At 41.5% G+C, this 19,227-nt stretch overlaps 1 long non-coding RNA gene across 1 annotated transcript; it reads left to right on the top strand.

Annotated features, from left to right (window-relative positions):
* Window positions 1–697: 697 nt before the first annotated feature.
* LOC138118413 (uncharacterized) lies at window positions 698–5,450 on the top strand. Its single transcript, XR_011155117.1, has 3 exons — window positions 698–771; window positions 1,354–1,426; window positions 5,313–5,450. It is a non-coding gene; the product is annotated as an uncharacterized lncRNA (long non-coding RNA).
* The last annotated feature ends 13,777 nt before the right edge of the window (window positions 5,451–19,227 follow it).

The raw sequence follows: 19,227 nt of genomic DNA on the forward strand, positions 1-19,227 counted from the left end.
GCACTTTCAGCTTGTTCCCTTCCACCAGCCAGACAAGTGCAGAAATGAGTGACAGGAACGATCTGATATAAATAAAATTTTTATAATGGCAAAAAGATTCAGGAAGCTCCAGCAAAAGGGGTTGGATACTGTATAAATTAAATGAATATGCAGAAGGTAACAGATTGTATAGGGGGATTTTTTTTGTGTGTAAAATCACTCATCTCCACAGACATCACTTAGCAGGAGCCTCATCCCTCTCAGTAACTGGCATCAGTGTCACCATCTGCTCCCTGGTGCTGCCACTGCACAATGGCCTGGCTGTTCTCAGCCTTCCAGAACGTCAATTGCTTGAAATACAATTTTAAAAAGCCATTCTACTACTTTTCAAACTATGTCCAAAAAGAAGTGGGTAAGAATGAAAGGCTTTGGGGGGAATGGTGAGAAATAATCAGAAAACACTGATAACACACTGGAGTGCTGCTGGAGAAAGAAAAGGCAGAAGTAGCCCCAAGCAGTCCAAGCAATCATTTCCCCCCTATGGATTGAATTTATTTACACTTTTCTGTGCCTGTGTTGAGCCAAGGTAGAGCAGCTGAGCTACCTGGTGTGGTCATTCCCCCCTCTCCAATCACTTAAATCAGGTTTTGGGGGAAATGGAGATTTATTTCAGCTGCTCTGTGAGTACCATAGCAAAACTCAACCCTTACCTGCACAAAGCCTGGGCACAGCCTCCAGCCCTTTCTGTATCACTGTTCCAGCTGCATTCTCACATCCAGCAGCAATCTGAAAGTAATTCACAGTCTGAAGCTGTGGGTGGGAGGACTGCTGAGAAGTTGTGAATGGCCCCACTGCAGTCCTGGGTTTATGACTTAAGAAGACAGTGAATAAGTTCCATTTTCATAGGACAAAACACTTCAAATATTTTTTTGCCAGAAGATTTTGAGCCTTTGGGGAAAATTTTAAAAATATGTTTCTTCTGAGAAATACAGATTTTGATGTGTTGCTACAGTTGTCACTATGGGCTAATATTGCTCGGCCAAGAAATACCTGAGCTAGGAAAATTTAGTTTTGAGGCCAAATGGTTATTTGTTATCAAATAAATAAGGAGAAAATAAAAGTAAGGTTCTTGAACAGGGGAAGGACCTGATTGTCCATAACAAAAGATCTCTGATTTTTTTCAGGTTGGAAGTGGCCACGAACCAGCACCTCCAGAACCTGAATTTTCAGCTTTAGAAGAGCAAAATAACAACCTGACTGAAGGCTCTGGAAAAAGCAGTAAATAAACCTTCTTCTGTCAGGGTGTGAGAATAAAATAGGGAAAAGGAAGGGGATGTGTTGTCTTAGACACTCAGGAATGTGATTTATTAACAGATCTCTGACAGTGAACTGGATCTTCCAAGAAGTTCTCTTACCTCAAAAATCCAGTATGTGTTTCTTCTTTCTGGTAAGTAGATGATGTGAATATTTTCGGTTTGTTTTGTGTTATGTCCATTTTGATAATCAAAAAAACATGGGTTGTTGTATGAATTATTACTTTAAAGAAATGTTTCTTGGTTTTTTTTTGTTTTAAAATTGCTTTTGCCTGTATAGTCCAAGAAAGAAGGAAACGTTGAGAGCACCTGCTCCTGTTATAAATAATGGTTCAATAATCTGGAAAAATGGGAGGTTTTTAGCAGGTTAGACTGGAAACCCTCACTGAGGAACATTTTACAGGCTGTGGAAGCAGGAGCTGTTGGGGCAGACTGTCTCAGGAGATGTGGGAACTGAACTGAGCCAAGAAAAGGCCCTCTGTACCGAGCTGTTAACTTGAAGAAGAGCTGCTCCCACTGGATTTGATTAGGGAGCTGATGTTTTGTTTTTAGCTCCTGCTGTTGATTTTCTAAACACTTAAAATTACAAAATATGAAAAACTTCTTTTAGTTGCTGTTTCTAGTGAGACAGAAGTATTTATTTCAGTTTGAATCAAACGAAATCATGCTTGTACCATCTTGTAAAGCAATGGTCCCTAGACTATTGTGAGTCTGCCAATTTGCAAGTCCAGTAACAGTGAGAGGAGTAGCCAGATTAATGCAATTACACTGTCAGCAAACCACACTTTATGGCTGAGCTCTAGTGGTAAATGCCCTATCTTTGTGACAGGGCAAATTTTATGAGAAAAACAGGCAACAACCTGCCCTGGGTTGGGTAAATTTGGGGGTGTTGTACCTGAACAGCAAATTGCACTCCCTCTGTACCAACTCTGAATCACCACAGCTTTCTGTTATCCTGATTGATCAAGACATTACTGAAACTGGAAGCCTTCAATTTCCAATCCATACATGTAGTGCCATGAGAATCTTCTCTGGATTCAGCACTGCAATTTAGCTCAGCAGCACACGACTGGAAGAAAATGATTTACTGATTAAAAAGTCTGAACTTCACAGCAGTAGCCCAGCTCATATTTCCTGAAAGTGCTGTTGCACCACAGACAGACACACTGTGTTGGCTGTAGGGCACTGTCTCATCTGGAAGCACCCACTTCATAGTAGTTGCACAATTAATAGATGTATTCCCTAATAACTCTCTGAATTTTTTTTGAATTTTTTTTTTATTATATCCATCCTTAACATTTGTCTAATATGCTTTAAATCACACAACACCCTCCAGAATGGAAAGGATCCCCCAAAACCTGTTACAGTTGTGCTCCTCTCTGCCCTGCCCTTCCTCCCTCCCCCCATGGTGAGCAATCTCTGCGTCCACTCAGGGAGCCTCAGCTGGCCACATTTCCAGTCTGTTTGACCAGAGCGATTCAGAGCAATCTGCCCATTAGCAATTAATTTCTCCACCACTTGCCCCAGGCTGGCTGTGCTGTAATTCCAGCAGCAGTGATGCAGTGGATCCCCAGTGTGACTGACCACGAGGGGATGTGCTGGGCCACAACCCCCTGCGTGGTCACCCCAGCCCAGCTCATCAGGGCTGAGTCACTGCCTCAACTTGCTGTAGTTTTTGCCAGTGTCAAGCTTTGATTTTTGTTTTTAAAAGAATTCATTTAGCTGCACGCATTTAAAAGAATGCATTTAGCTTAAGGCACATTTTATTTCCATCTGAAAGAGTTGGGAACACTCACATATATATTTCTGTTGTTCATCCTGGAGATCCTCAGTTCTCAGGGGAACTTGATACATGGAAAGATCAGTAGAGTGTGACCAAAGACTGAGGCAGCACAGCTCCAGGAAAGATGTCTTGCCTAAAGGTATTGACAGCAGACCTGTGCAGGAATTAGCAAATGTTTTCTAGCTCTAAAAATGGCTGAAGTTGTTCCCCAACTTTTCTGAGTTTTGAGATTTTTTGTTTGGGTTTTTTTCCCATTTGTTTGGGGTTCTATTTATTCTGAAACTGGACAGGCTCTAGGGAACCAATTAAGATATGTAAAAGAATAGAAACATGTGCCAATGCCTTAATTAGGGCCCCGGCTATCCTAAGATAGTTCTTGCTTTTCTGGAGGCAGCACCTGCATACAGAGGCTGATTTTTTCCTTTGCCTCACAGATGAAAACAGGGAAGACCCAAATCCTCGCTGATCTGTCCACTTCCCACCCAGGGAAAGGAGGGTGAGGAGGGTGGGCATTCCCTGTGCCAGTTCCACCTGGTGATCTCTGAGCAGGCTGTGGAAGTGGTCAGTGTCATCCATGTCCCTGCTGGGCATCCAACACCTTCCTGCTGAATCCTCCGTTGCCATCACAACCTCTGTTACTATACATGAAAGGAGATTCATGAACCATTTAAAAAAATGTTTATGATGAAATTACAATCTTTTGTACTGTGATACTGCTGTCCACAGATGGTCTTCTGAAATACTTTTAAAATTTTAATTGAGAGTGTATGTAACTGCCCTCTGTTAATACGCTGGGGGTGATTGCCATGGAGCAGTTTCTAAACTGCAGAAATTACAGAAAAGCTATTAACTGCTAAATACTATGAAAATAGTAGAGTTTGGAGAAGGACAAGCTGCAGTGTAAAGTAGAAATAAATTAATTTGTTTCTTCTACAAAAGAAGTTATAAGAAAATCTGTAAGCCTCCAACATGATAAAAAGGTTTTTTTTAATATGGGCAGTAATCTGTGTTTCACCATGTTCACAAATCTGGGGTTTAATATGCAACCAAAGAGCTGTAACTGAGATATTAAGAAGTAAAATCTGACTAAAGGAAGTCCAGCTTTTGACAATGTCAAGTCACATTTGGGATTCTTCATCAAAGATCTTCTTCAGAGAACAATTAAATTTTAGAACAATTCATGTTATACCTGCTGGCTCTTCCTGGTTATGCTTTAGGCTGGTGGGAGGAACTACGCTATATTTGGAGGTTAATGTGTCTGTTGGAGGACACAGATAAATTTAGGCTGAAAGTAGGGGTGAACCCTCCACCAACTCACTGCACCTTCCCTCACACTTTTTAAGTAACACTCCACTCCCAAGGTTTACTGGTACACTGTGAAACCATCCCCCAAACCTTCCAGGTAGTGGACTGTGCTGTTAGTCTGGCACTGGGGGAGAGGCACGGGGGTGAAAGGGAGGAGGACACAGATGACAGGACAGCCTTGAAGGCACCCTGTGACTGCCACGGGGCCCTGCTGGCTGCAGGGAAACCAGCCATGAATAATTCAGTGTATTTTACCTTGCTGCAATGGAACACTCTCTTGCTGAGTCTCTCTGGCCGAGAAGTGACTTGCAGCCACTAAGCTGTCACGCAGTTTGCAGAAGAAGAAGGGATCTGGGGGATTAGCACTGGCAGGATCAATCCTGTCATATTTAAACAGCAGCTGAAGTTATTGTTGGCACTGAGAGCCAGTTTGGGAGAATTATCTGCCTGTTAGAGTTCAGGCCCTGTCTTCATCTCATTTTCTGACATTTCCCCTGGTCTGGCCCTCTGTGGAAACAATTTTTCTGGGAGCTTGTTTATGGAGCTTTTCTCACGGTACGAATTCATTGCCAAAGACTTTATGAATGTTGTGAAAGTTGATTACTTAGACTCACCTAGACAGGAAATTTGAAGCAGGCCAAAGTGTATAATTAACATCCTTATTTCCCTTCTTCTCTGACGCCACTTCTAAAAATTGCTGGAATACTCTTCTTGCTGACTATAATTTTATTTTTCCTTTTCGCTCCCTTCTCCTCACCTCTATTTTTGGGTGGAATTTTGGGCGCAGGAGTTAAGTAATATTTGTAATGACAATGATAGTCATGACCTTTTTTATTTTGAGGTTTTATATGAAAAGTCATTTTATATTGGTCATTTTATCTTGACCATTTGTATTGGTCAAGAAATCACCTCCAAAATCTTGATATTTACAGGGATGTGCACTGAACACGGCACTTAGGGACATATTGAGGAAATGCACCAATACCCAGGATGTCAGTCCTGGGAATCGTTTCTCCTTGCTTGGTGGGAGACAATCTGCAGCAAAACAGATCCTGCTCCAGCAGTGTGTGCTGTGGGGTTGCTCAGTCCATGCCTGTGCAATCAAACCTCCATCCCTGGCCTCTGAGGTGCTGCAGCACATCCACACCTCACCAGGAAATCCTCCCTGCTGCCCAGTGACCCCAGAGGCTGCATGTCCCTGGTGGAGCTGCACTGAGAATGGTGGGGGCACTGGAAACAAGCACAAATGGGCTGTTATCTCACAAAAACCTCCAGCAAAATGGCCCCATTTGGAAATCCTGGGTGATGAGCTGGCTGCTAATTGACCCAAAGAGCAGGTCTGTATCCTGCCAGAGATTGACAGCTTGGAATCACGTCCCAGGAAGTGGAGCAGAGCAGGCATCCTTGTTTCACGCCACAGAACATGGTCCTGACACTGCAGGTGGTTCCTAGAGCTACCTGGACTCCTCGGCATGATTCCCCTCCAGATTATCATCAGTCCATGCATTGCTTCCTTCTTGCAGTTTAAATAGTCACAAGGCAGTCAAATTGAAGTTGTGTCCTAAAACTGAACATGAATGTCACTTTGTTCAGACAAAATTAAAGCAAGCTCAAAGAAAGAGTGTTATGAGTGGATGATGTGGGTTTAAATCAGTCCCTGCCTTTTTGCCCAGGCCTCTGGCAGCAGGCAGTGGTATTATTGAGGTGTCCAGCACCCCAAGGACCACTCTCATTTACAAGTTCTTTAATAATGGCTGATTAGGTCTATTATAAAATGGATTATTTATTAATAGACACAAAACTAACGGACATAAGACTTAAACCAGACTATTACTACACAGGGATAAGACAAAAAGGAGATACTAATATACAAGCAGAGTTAAAGGTGCCGTGAAATTTACAGCTAGCTGAGAGATAGCATAACTTAGGATCCATTGTTCCTTACCATCCAATCTTGATGGAGTACACATCGAAGTCTGTCATACATGAAATCCCTATTTGTGCTTGGTCTTTGCATATTAAGTGCTTTAATTAATTTTGAGTTAAATATTTTTAAATTGAATGTTAAAATTAACCCATCAGCCCAGGTACACAAATCAAGTTTTATTATTATGGTTTTCATTTGTTCAAAGCAGTTTATTTGCACCCTTCCCAGTAAAAAAAATCCCCAGTTAAAAGTTCCCCAGTTAAAATCCCTTTTCAAACATTAATCACTTGTACACCATAAGAGTTATCCTTCCTGTGTTTACTGTATACTTTTACAAGTGTTTTAAGATGTTGGATGTATTTTACTACTTTTTTAGGTGTTTTTACTTGTACTTTGGTTCCAAGGCAAATTTCAAAACCCCAGTTCCAACAAACAGCCCTGCCCCATAGCCATTACCCTGTAAGCTCCATAGCAACCTGAATTTTAATGACCCTTATCTCAACTAATACCACCCCTCTGACAAGGATGAGCCATTGGTGGACAGAGATAATCTGTCAAAGGGAAAACACCAATCACCTTAAATCGAAGGGGCGGGCTGTGGGTGGGCTGTGGGCGGAGCAAAGGCACTATAAAATAAGGGGCCAGAGAAAGACACGCCCCTTTTCTCTCCAGCCTTGCTGAGGTGGAGTTCAGTGCTGGAAAAGCCTACTCCTGTTAAGGAGCCTTTAGTAATTTTTTTTTTTCTTTTCGACCAGCCAAAAGCCTGCCCAGCACTGTAAGCCCTTTTTCTCTATTTGAGGTCCAGTGCTGTTTCAGCCAGAAGATCTAAAATCCCTGCGCTCCTGGGGCATACCATCTATCAAGCCATAGGATCCCAAATTTTTATATTTTGCTAATTTTTGTAATTTTTCAATTTTTCCATTTTTAATAAATTGTTTTAATTTTTAACTAAGAGTTGTCTCTTTTCTCACAAAGTCCTTTCTCTCAATTTCCGGAAAAGTAACCTCAAAGTTGTGTCCAGCTTTGAGGAGAAATCTTCTCACATGTTCCCAACGAGTGTGTAAGAGGCTTCTGCTCTTGTGATAATTCATGTGGGCTTTTATAGACATAAGAACCATGTCTTTGTAGGTCACCGATGTTTATTTTCTTTTCTCTCTTTCCACATCTGCTCTCATACCAAAATGTGTACTCGGGGCTGGGGCTCAGACTCTCAGTTGCCTGGAGGTGACCTCCTTCTGGGCTCCCTGACTCCTCACTGGGCTATTAACCTGCCCTGAGTTATCTCTTCCAAATGCCCCAGCCATGAGAGAGGGAGGATGTCCTGCCACAAAGAGAAAATGTGGCACCATTCCTTTTTGTTTGTAATGTTTTTGGTTTGGGTTTGGGTTTTGTTTTGAGAAGAGACATTCTCTTTTTTGGCTTCAATTAGGGTGGGAAAGTGAGCCCTACATTCCTGGAGGTGTTTAGGAAAGGAGCTGCTTGCAGGGTTTGTTCACACAGAAGCTGAGAGCTCTCTGCCTCTGAGTTCTGGAGCATTCAGCCTCACACTGGGGAGCTCCTTCAGACAAACCCGTGCCTGAGCAATGGGATTTTCCAGGCCCTACTTTTCTGGCTAATAGAAAGATTGTCTTTTGATTGAAATATTAGCTTTTGTTTATCACATTGTGCCCACCAGAGGGAGAAATTCACTGCGCAGTAATTGTCCTTATTTATAGGATTATATGAAATTGAGGCACTCTTGCTATGAGTATTTGCTGCAATAAGAACCTAATAGATTTTGCAGATAAAGTGTTTGCAAAGATTGAGTTTTCAAAAAGCTCTCACACTTCCTTATCTCTGTACTTGCTGCATGGTTATTTTTTTTCCTTTTTTCCCCACAGAAGTCAGATCCTTTCTTTATGTAAAGCTGAGGAAGCACTAAATTAGCCACTGTGGGCTCAGGATGAGTTGGCATTTTGCTGCCACACACATTTGTTTTGCGTCTTCAGAACTTTACCACAGCAGTTCCACTGTCTTTCCTGGGAAATTGTCCCAGAGCCTGTCATTGTCCCTGCTCAGGTATCACCTCGTGGTGTTCAACAGTGGCAGGAATGGAAAGAAATGGGTGCTATTACTAACCAGCGTTTAAAGGCATTAATTACCTCTATTTCTCTTCCACGGCAGGAGGTTATTACTGCCTTGTAAACAGTGCAGAATTCTGAGTAGGTTGTTTCTCTTTGCTGCCTGCTTTCTGCTCATCTCTAAATAACAACAGTGCCCTTTTTAGAATTCAACCCCTTTGTCATTAAGTAGTACAAAGCACTCCTGTGCTCTTCATGATGGTCTGCATTTCCAAGACACATCAGTAATAAACACTACATGCATTCTTCTCAAATCATGGAAGACATCTACACAAAAATATGGAAACGGCAGCTGAATGCTCAGAGGGTGAGGAGAAGGCCAGCTCTGAGGGAACAAGGGCTGGGATGATATTTTTTAGCAATGGTGGATCATCTTTACTCCTTAAGCTCCACTTTCTTGGTGTCATAATAGATCATAACAGATATATTGCCAGTTTTAATCCACTTGAGTTTATAGCATATTCACACACACAAATGTATGTCAGATGAGGCTCATGGGAGACAGATATCAATGTTAATGAATTCATTAACACATTTTATGTGGCAGGTGTTGTTTGATTCTTAGCAACACCTGAGAAAGGCTGAGAAATGTCAGCCATACATCCAGGAAAAAGTTATATAGGAACAGAGAACCTGGGAGTGGTGAGACACCTCCCTGCTGCAGAGTCCAGCAAAAGAACACTGGCAAAGTGCAGGCAAACCCCAGCCACCCTCATCTCCCTGCAGGGCAGGAAGAGCTTCCTGAGCATCTCCCCAATGACATTTTATGAATGCAGTTAAGTACTTGGTGATTTTTCATAGATGCAGTCCGTTTGGGGGCTGGGTTTTGGTTTTTGTCAGTTTTGCTATAATAAACAGGTAAATAGAGTCATTAAAACAAGATACTTGTTGTTGAGTTCAGGGGAAAAGCAGGAGTCACCAGCTCCTGAATACAGTTAGAGGCAAAACAAAACCAGAGTCTCGTCTGCAGAAGTTTGGTTACTTATCACTCTCATTTCACTGGGCTGCTCTTACTAGACTTCTCTTCCTCCTTCTAGAAATCTGCATCCTGAATCATACACAGAAAAGATCTAGTCCAAAGAGAGTCTTAAATACGAGCCTGACTTTGACGTAAGCGTCTTGAAAGAAGTGCAGGTCTATTGTCATGAATTGGGCTTTTATGTTCCTGTTGCATTCAAGCCATTAAGATGATGATTGCTTTTAAAAATGAAAGCAGTTGTGCTGAAAATTATATAGATATCAGGTATTAGTACACTGTCATTGCTTGAAGTAAATTTCAAAGTAAAATTACTAGAACACCTTTCTAAAAATGCAAAAAAAATTTAATGTGTGTAATATTTCAGTTTGTTTGTGTGTAAATAAGACATAAATTAGAGGCCACTGCTTTTTTATTTGCCTTAAACTGCCTACCTGCTTACATTTTCCCTTTCCATGCTGCAGGGGTTCTGCTGCTGAAGGTATATTTCTGAACTACTTCTGAACACTCAAACATTTAGAAGATAATCTTTATCTATCAGTTAATAATTTCAGATCTATTCTAAACAATCCAATTTTTGTCATTATGTTAATACATGTTCTTAAAAGTTCCTTTTTATACTTTAAGGCATTTTCAGTATTCAAGGGAAACAAATAACACAACGTAGGGAGGCAAAGAGGTATCTGGGAGCCACAAACACCACATTCTTACAGAAGTTGAGTTACGGACCCATTTTCCAGCTTGAGGAAAGTCACAGAAGTGTTTACCTTTTGCATGTCATTATTAATGGCCTTTGTTTGTCATATAAGGGAGAAGAAAGGAAGAAAAGAACTTTTGCTTATTCTTAGGAAAAATTTCAAAGCCTTGTCTGTTTACTGTATCTGCTCCTCCTTGGTGGGAAGGTATCCTCACCAGAATTTCCTCTGTTATCCTCACCAGAACTTCCCTGACTCTCAGCTACCTTTGAAATAAATTTCAGATCTTGAGAAGAAACGTCTCCTCTATCCCATCAATACTTTAGGGTCAGTCTTTAGATAAAACAAAGGCTATGTAGGAATGTTACCCAGGGAAAACCCAGAGCTTATGTGAGTACCAGCCTGAGGGTAAGGGCTCACTCGTGGTGAATCCAGGTCAGGCTCTGACAGCCCCAGATCAAATGCCCAAATCTGTTCACCCCAGGAGGAGTTTGAGTGCCAGACCTTTGGCTACTTTGGATTTAATTCAACAAGCATGTAGGAATGGAGAGCTGAACCTTCTGCCACACATGTTGTTTCCATACCCAGAGCACCAAGCTCCTGGCTTTTCTTGGAAAGGGGCAAAGTCCTTCACTGTCCTTAGAAACCCACCCTGACATGGAACAAATCTGTCTCTAAGTGTTTAAAGCAAGTACATTCCCAGGAAAGGTTTTGAGTGCAACAACTTGACATTTTCTGATGACAGCTTGCCTCCTACTGAAAAAAAGATTACAGTTGAATTAATTGCATAGTTAATGCATTGTGTCCCTTCTCCTCACTACTCTGGAATACGACCTATACAGAACTGCAGAATTATTTCAGAATCTTCAGCCAGGATCCCACTGAGCTAAAAATTCCATTATGGGGAAAAGTTTTTGTATTTGCCTGTACTGAAGAAGCATAAGGGAGAATTGCTTTTTTTTTTTTATCAGCACTAAAGAAGTTTAAGGCCTCAATCTTAAGGAGTAGATATTGTGAGCTCTGCAGAAACTGTGCTTAAAATGCTATTCTCAAAATCATTAGAAACTATTAGTTGCATTCAGTCAAATCGGGGCAGATGAATCCCCAGAAAATCTCGTGTCACCTCACACATTTAAAAATTCAATGGAAATGCAGACAGCGAATAAGAAACACTGATTTTCTTTCAAACAACACCAATACTTTGACCTTTTTGGAGTAATACAAAAGTATTAAAAACACTATCAGAAGCATGACTCATATTTTTGTCTTTCAAAATATAGACTAATAAAAGTTGCCATAGTGGTCAGGTTATCTTTACATTTTCACTTATTTTATCTTGTGCTTAGACCACATGAAAGGGAAAATTCTCCATATATGTACTTTCATATCTACCCTTTACACACATACAGAGAGACATTGTCCTGGACTGATCTTGTTAGCATTTAACAGGTTCTCTCCAAACTGAGCCCTGCCTTTCCTGCCTTCTCCTCTGTGTATAACTGAGGCCCTGCCTCTGAGTTTGGTCTGTTTGGCATGAAAATGAGAAGTCTGATGATGCAACCCTTAAAAGCTTGTCTGCTCTGTATGTAAATACAGTCCTGCCTCCCTAAGGTCCCCAGATCCTTTTGCAAAGGTGACTGTGGAACGCTTCAGATGTCAGATATGCACATAACCAATCTAAGAGAAAGAAAATTGATGGTTATTAGAGTTTGTCGGGATTTTGGGTTCATTGGAAACACTAAAGGTTGAAGAGTTACTTTCCTCCTGAAGCAGGAGGAATAACTGAAATACTAAAATCTGCTGTTGTGGGGAGAAAAAAAAGACTAAAATTCCAATAATTGTTGTAAAATAATATCATTTTATATATATTAAAAAAATATTCCAGGTAAACACAAGACTGTCAAAAACAGCTATTCCCTGGAAGTGCTTCCAGTGCTGTTCTTTTCTTCTTGATTAGAGAAACACTCTGAAAGACTTCATGGTGCTTTTCCAGTTCAATTGCTACTCAGTAGTAACTGTACTTAAAACTTATTGAAAAGGTCAGAAAACATGTAAGTGTTGTGCTCTTTCTGGCTGCATTTCACACTGTAACTTGACACATTCCTAACAAAACCTATTGAGTAATATTTATGACAAACCTGAAAGTAATATAGAAATATTCAAACTAATATAAATGAAAAGGCATAAAAATGTTTTTACATTAAAATCTTTATTTTGACATTTCCAAAGCAGATCAGTTTTTACTTTCAAAAGTTTTCTGGAGGGGAGTGATTAAAATTGGTAACTCCTCATGAGACACAAAACCTTCTGGTTTTCATCAGAATGTTATTTCCCAAAAGAAAGCTGGTTTAACCACAGGATTGCAACTAGAATTTGTTGCTGCCAAGAATTTAATTATTTTGGCTACTATACATCCATCTGTAAACTTAAGATGGATTCACAAGGGTCAGGACCAACCAGTGAAATGTGTGGGAAGAGTTCCCATGCTGCTGGGAAGGTTTGCAAAGTGAACAAGAAAGACAAAGCAGGTAGAAGCAAATGGGAAAGGATGAAATATCCCCAGTGTCTGATCCCATGCTGCTCCAGATCCACACAGACTTACAACAACCTGTAGCAACACCTTGACCAGCAATTTGGACACATGGAAGTATCAGAATGATGCTACCCAAAAAGAGGGGGCAGTGCCCAGACAACTCATTCCAGTCCTGCTAAAGCTACAAATGGAAACAGCTCTGATGGGCTGCAGCACATCCTCCAAGCCTTGGGACCCCTCTCCAGCAGGAGTGGGAAAGAGAAATGGGACCTTAGTGCACTTTTGTGATACTGCAAGGTCATTTGAGGAGGTTTAGTTCCTTTCTTTGCCTCAGGTGTCCCAGCAGATTAGAGCACAGTAACAAAACTTTGACATTGAAGTGGAAAGGTAGAAACTTGTTTTTTCCTGGTAACCAGGTAAAGAGCCAGGATCAATGTAGGTGCTGTCAGAAAATAAAGTGGTTTCAAAAGTGCATTTGGCTGTTCAGCTCTTTGGATTTGGGGGTGGGTCTTTTCATTCTGCTCTTCAGGAGGTGCTTTCACATGCTCCCATGACAGTTGTTTGTGATTCAAATTTGGGCACTTTCTATCTGAACGATGCAGAGCACACATTTTAACATACTCAAGGTAATCTCTCTTTGCAGCGAAATACAGAACTATTCAATAGAGGGGTTTTTTTGATTAAAGAGCATATTTAATTTTGAGCCTCATGTTTTAGGTCCACTTTTCATCTTGCAGTTGACTTCAGATCTCAGAAGTCTAGCTGCAACAGAGCAACACATCTGTAGCAGCCTGGTTGTTACATGGAAACTACATATTTTCCTATTTTTACCCTTTAATGTGAAAATGCAGTAAGAGAACCCTTTTCATGGCCTGTACTTTTAAAATGCCAAAAGCAGATAGCAAAAGCGCCCACTCCATGGTCAATATGCGTAAGGTCTGAAGAAAAAGCCTTCAAGCTAATGCGTACCAAATCTGTCAGCAGTTAAAAAATATTCAAATTATAATTCAGCAGACACTAATGGGCTTTTAACATCTCCAGGGCTCTTGACATTATGGCAATTGTTGTCAGAAAGGGCATAATATCTCTCAGAGCAGAATCTACATAATGGTCCAGAAAGGGTGGAAGGAAAAAACAGCATTTCATCTGGAAAGAGGCAAAAATGCCTCATGAACTTCCTCCAATGGATTGCTGGTACAGCACAGGACCAAATGCCACAAAGTTTAAATCACTACAATTTATTTTGAACTTTAGACTTCCTCTGTATCTCTCTGGGAGAGAGGGACCATTTTTCTTTGAAAGGCTGGGCTAGCTATAAAGCACTGGATAATCACATGGGAATTTTTTAGCAAAGCAAGGGTGGATGTGCTCAGGAAAATGAGCTTTCTCCCCAACAGGCTTTTTAACCTGTGAAGCACCATCTGCATTGCTCTGTAGAATGCTTTTGAAAGAATCACTGGCAAAGAGCACAGGCCTTGATTCTCTCATCTTGGAGACAAAATCATGGCCTGAACACGTCATCTGAAAAGTACCTGTTTGGCTCAGAGCCAGGGGGGAGCTGCACACTCACCATCAGAAGTCTCATTTAGGGCTGTGAATAAATGTTCCTCCAAAGGGACCAGAGATGAGCAGATTGAACATTTTTCCACCTAGCCATTAAGAGTGGTTCTTCTTTTTTTCTCTCTGACTATGAGAGATCCTTTAAACCTTGTACCTTCCCAAATATGAGGAAATTCACTGTTTTTTACACAAGATTGGTGGCACATGTTCTCCATATATACCCAGGGCCCTATGAAATTCTTAGCAAATATGAAAATCACAAAAAGAACTACCTGCACCTCTTCCCTTTCAGTTGTTTGCTGTTAAATCACTTTAATTTTTATGGGTGTTGTGTAAGACCCTGGTGATTGTCAACCAAAAGAAAGCAAGAACAGCATCTTCTGAGGAAATGAAGGGAAACCGCAGTGATGCTAGAGGGTTTGGCAGCTGTGGGACACCCAGAAGTTTTGGGAAACTTACAGATCAACACTGTAAAGGCAGTGCAAGGGCAATCAACAAGGCTTGGGGTGAGGAGCTTTCTTCTAACTCTGGAATTCTTCTATGCCTTGAGAAAAAAATCCTAAATGTTTTTTATTAGTGTGTCCTGGGTTGCAGTGTATTCTATTACCATCCTCATGAGCTGTGGAAATCAGGTGGGGCAGTGTTTCCTTGCCTCCTCCCCCCAGACTATCTTGCTGTTAATGGCCCATCATTGTCCTGCCGCATGACTCCCAGATAACTCCCTCCGGACTATCTTCTGTTAATGAGCCTAATCAACACTTGGCCTCATTACTCATTACCCCATTGTGAGATGCTCCACCTAGAGGGAGGAACCAAGCATCCCATCCTGGATATAATCTGGGACTCTGAACACCAGAGACACTCTTTCCACTGGATTTCCAGAGGACAGGAGCTACACAGGCACCACTGGACCTTCTGAGGAAGAGCAGACCCTTTTCTACAGGATCACTGCTTCAGAGGACTGCAGCCACCATTCTACCAGACTGCTACCACCACCCTGCCTAACAGGGACTCAGGTTGTATTTTGACGCTGTCAGTTTGAACCAGTGTTTTCTTTTATTTTTTCATTTTCTTTAATTTCCCCATTAAATTGTTATTCTGACTTGGTGCCTCCCACTGGTTTGTTTTCAAACTGATACATAGTGCTAGCAGACTATCCAGTACCAGCTCATGCATTATATCTTCCAAGAAAATGGCAAGGTGGATATTTAAGTAAGACATTCTCATATCCGGGAAAATTTGTGTTACAATATTTCTCCTCTGTTACTGGTAACATAAGCCTGGGAACCAAAGCTCTGAACAGCCTTTAAGATTCAAAATCTCATTACTACCAGAGAGACTCATGCTCCCAGACACCTCATAAATGGAGTCTGTGGATACTGCTCCCTTTCACTTCTGGGATGAATGAGTGATACTGAAGCAGAAGAGAGAATAATGAATAACAGTGTGGTGTTAATCGAGTTTTTTTTTATACACAGAGTTGTCTCAGAAATAACAATGCCAAAGGGCCATTCCTTACATTTTAGAGGTAGGAGCTTCCACTCAGTGGAGTGCTGGGAAAGGCACACCAGAGTAAAGCTGGATGGGGAGCAGCTCTGTTGGGAAGGACTTGGGGGTGTTGGTAGATCTCAATCTGGACAGGATCCAGCTGTGAGCCTGCAGACTGAGGGACGTGTTCATCCCACCCAAATCAGCACTCACAGGCTCCTATCTGGAGCACTGCATCCAATTCTGGCTCCCCAGAATTAGGGAATGGCACTGACAAACTGCAGCAAGTTTAGGAGAGGTCAACAAGATGTTTGGGTCTGGAGCTCCTGCCCTTGAAGGGGTGCTGAGAGAACTGGTCTGTTTTCAAGTGGGAAAGCAAAGGCTTCAAGGGACCTCAGAGCAGCCTCTGCAGCACCTGGGAGGTCACCCCATGGTCTGACTCCACAGCAGACCCTGATCTAAGCAGGAGGCTAGAGTGAAGAATTCTAGAGGTCCCTCCCAGGCTTCATTAGCCTGTTATCCTGCGATCCTATTTCTGTACAGGTCCTTCCTTCCTTCCTGTTTACCTTTTTTAATGTTTTTCACGTGGTATATCCTATTAATTTCCATGTCTAAAATCCATTTTGTCCTTTTTTACTTCTAATCCTCAGTGTTTCTTTGTTTCTCTTCCTACCAGGTTACTGTTTCAAGGTTGTTAGCTCTCCTCCTCCATTTTTTTCCTTTCTTTGTCCCACCAGCCATCATTAAGCTTTTCTTGTTTCAAGCAACATTAATCTTTAGCCATTGATCTCTAAACAGAATTGAAAAATAAAACATTAGGCTATCTAGTTCTGTTTTCCTTAACCTAATCTATTTCTGATACCATTTGAGTTGATGTCATTACTTATTTAAATACAACTTCATGTATTGAGAGGAGAACAAGTGTTGACTCAGATTTGAGTCATTTCTGTCCGGTGCAGAAATTTCTTTCATTAAAGGTATTGCAGAATAGGTTCAGATGTTGGTCAATACAAGATGTGTTTAGCATTTAGGATGATCACAGCAGATCAGTTTCTGGGTCAGCTCAGATCTGATTTCTGATCAAGGTTTGCAAATCTGCAGATAACGAAGGTGTTTTGGCGAGGTAAAATATCTGATGCTGAGTCTGGATGCTGAGCTGGTGTCCCAGTAAAGGGAGGAGGACCAAGCCAAATTTGTGCAGCTGCAGTTAAACCAGCACTGGGGAAGAATAAAGAGAGACACACTCCAGCAGCCGTGGCCTTAGTGCCCCATGTATAAGAAAATCACAGAATCATAGAATGGTTTGGGTTCATCATCTCCTTCCAACCCCAGGAACACCTTCCACTAGCCCAGGCTGCTCCAAGCCCTGTCCAGCCTGGCCTTGGACACTTCCAGAGATCCAGGGGCAGTCACAGCTTCTCTGGGCAACCTGTGCTAGGGCCTCAGCACCCTCAGAGTAATGAATTTCTTCCTAATATCTGATCTAAACCTTCTGTCCTTCAGTTTGAAGCCATTCCCCCTTGTCCTATCATTTGTCCTACCACAAATGTCCAAACTGCCTTGTTTTGCATCTGAAATGAAGAAGGCACAGCCTTCATCTCCTTGTCTATTTGCAGGGCTTTTGTGGGAAGCTCCTGAGACTCACCTCCAGTTTCAGTGAGGGGGAATAAGGCTCCAGACTCAAACTGGCAGATTGATCTAAATCCTGGTGGAGCAGAACTAATAAAGTCACTGAATCCTAATAAAGTCACTGAATCCCAAAACACAGGTCATAGGGATACTGAGGCCACGCAACCCCACCCCCAGTCCTGTACAGGAGAGCTGTTCTCACTGCATGGGGACTGCTCCTGGTTCTGCTCCTCAGCTCTGGAAGTCACAGATGGAATATTTTACCTTATTTTGCAGTTCTGCCTGGGGTCATCTCACTACTGAGTGGGTGGCAAAGCACTGAAATGTTTTTGTGGTGTCCAGCACAATTTGAAGAAAGCTTTTTAATAAGTTGATCCAGTTTGCTTTCCATGTGTAAGGCCTATTAGGCCATTTGAAAACTATGGTAAATTATGCCTCTGGCTCATATTTTTGCATCACTGTTGTGTCTAGAGTTTTCTTTCTCTCTCTAACCTTGTAGCAGGAGACATTCAAAAGAACATTACCTTCCCTTGCTGCATTTAACTAAGATATGACTCCTGGGGACAGTCTAATGGGGAAAAGAGCAGGAAGAGATCATCATCTGTCAGCATATTAATGTTCTAAATTAATGCACATCCTTCTTCATAAAAATTATTCCTTCAATTCTAAGTCAAATAATATTGATTCTCAATGTGACACCAAAACAAGTGATCACTGTAATACCACTTAAAAAGCAACCTGAAGAGCAGCTGAGGCAGGAGGGAAGGGAAACTTGACAAGTGTTTTTGCCAAAGTGTCTGTAGAATGATTCTTTTAGGGGAGACAAGAAGTTTAAACACACATAGGTAATTTAAACAAGCCTTTTCTGAAATTCCAAGAAGAGGAAAAAAATGCTCTCTAATTTCCAGTTTCTCAAATTTTATTACTATTATTATTATTATTATTATTACTATTATTATTATTACTATGTAAGTATCTCTGAACAAAATGTTTTGGAGAATATAATTAACACATCACTGCATTTCTGCAGGATAGTGCATATAGTATTCCAATACGAACAAAACTTTTCCAATTATCTTATTCTTTCTTGCAGCAATGCTACCTCCACACCAACCCTTAAAAGGAGAAATGTTCAGAAAAGGGATTCTCTTAATATTTCTCTTAGTATTAGATTTATATCTGATACATGCTTGTAAATTCCATGTGTCCCATTTATCATTTACGTTGATGGATTCAGTTGTCCTATAACAAATTCCTGACTGTCTACCACCTCCAGTAGCACAATACATCACTACCTTTCTTTGAATACGTTAAGATTGTGGTTCCTTCTGTCTCATCAGGATGTCCAACACCTATCCAGGCACAATGCAGGCTCTGTGATATGGATGGCTTTTCATTGGAGGAAAATCCTCTCCCAAACCACAAGTGTGGAACAGAAGCCAAATGGATGTGAGCTGAAAAATAGCTCTGATGTGTCAGGGAAGCTAAGTCTCTTTTGGGTCAGACAACCAAGTGAGTTGAGCTCTCCTGAGAAACATCCAGCACGAGGAGAGGAAGAGATGCAGCAGAGTGTCGATACTGGAATGGGTGCAGAAAGCCACAGAGAGGTGCTGAATCATCTGATTCTTCCTACGTAAATCTGAGTCCTGTAGTACCAGATCCCTCCTGATTCAGACAACTTGACTCATTCTGTACCATGCTTGTGACTTCCTACATTTTCTCTCATGACAATCCTTTCATCCTCCCCCATGTAAATCAAGTCCCTTTGACACGATGGACACATTCAGTATGATGAGATTTTCTGTACCAGGGATCTTTCTCAGCTCTTTTTGCTGCTCCCCTGCATATCAAGCCTGAGCCACATCCCTGGCTGTCACAGGAGGAGAACACACACACACAAACAACACACAAAAATGAAA

This window comes from Aphelocoma coerulescens, chromosome 13, assembly GCF_041296385.1.
Source record: "Aphelocoma coerulescens isolate FSJ_1873_10779 chromosome 13, UR_Acoe_1.0, whole genome shotgun sequence".
Taxonomy (NCBI): domain Eukaryota; kingdom Metazoa; phylum Chordata; class Aves; order Passeriformes; family Corvidae; genus Aphelocoma; species Aphelocoma coerulescens.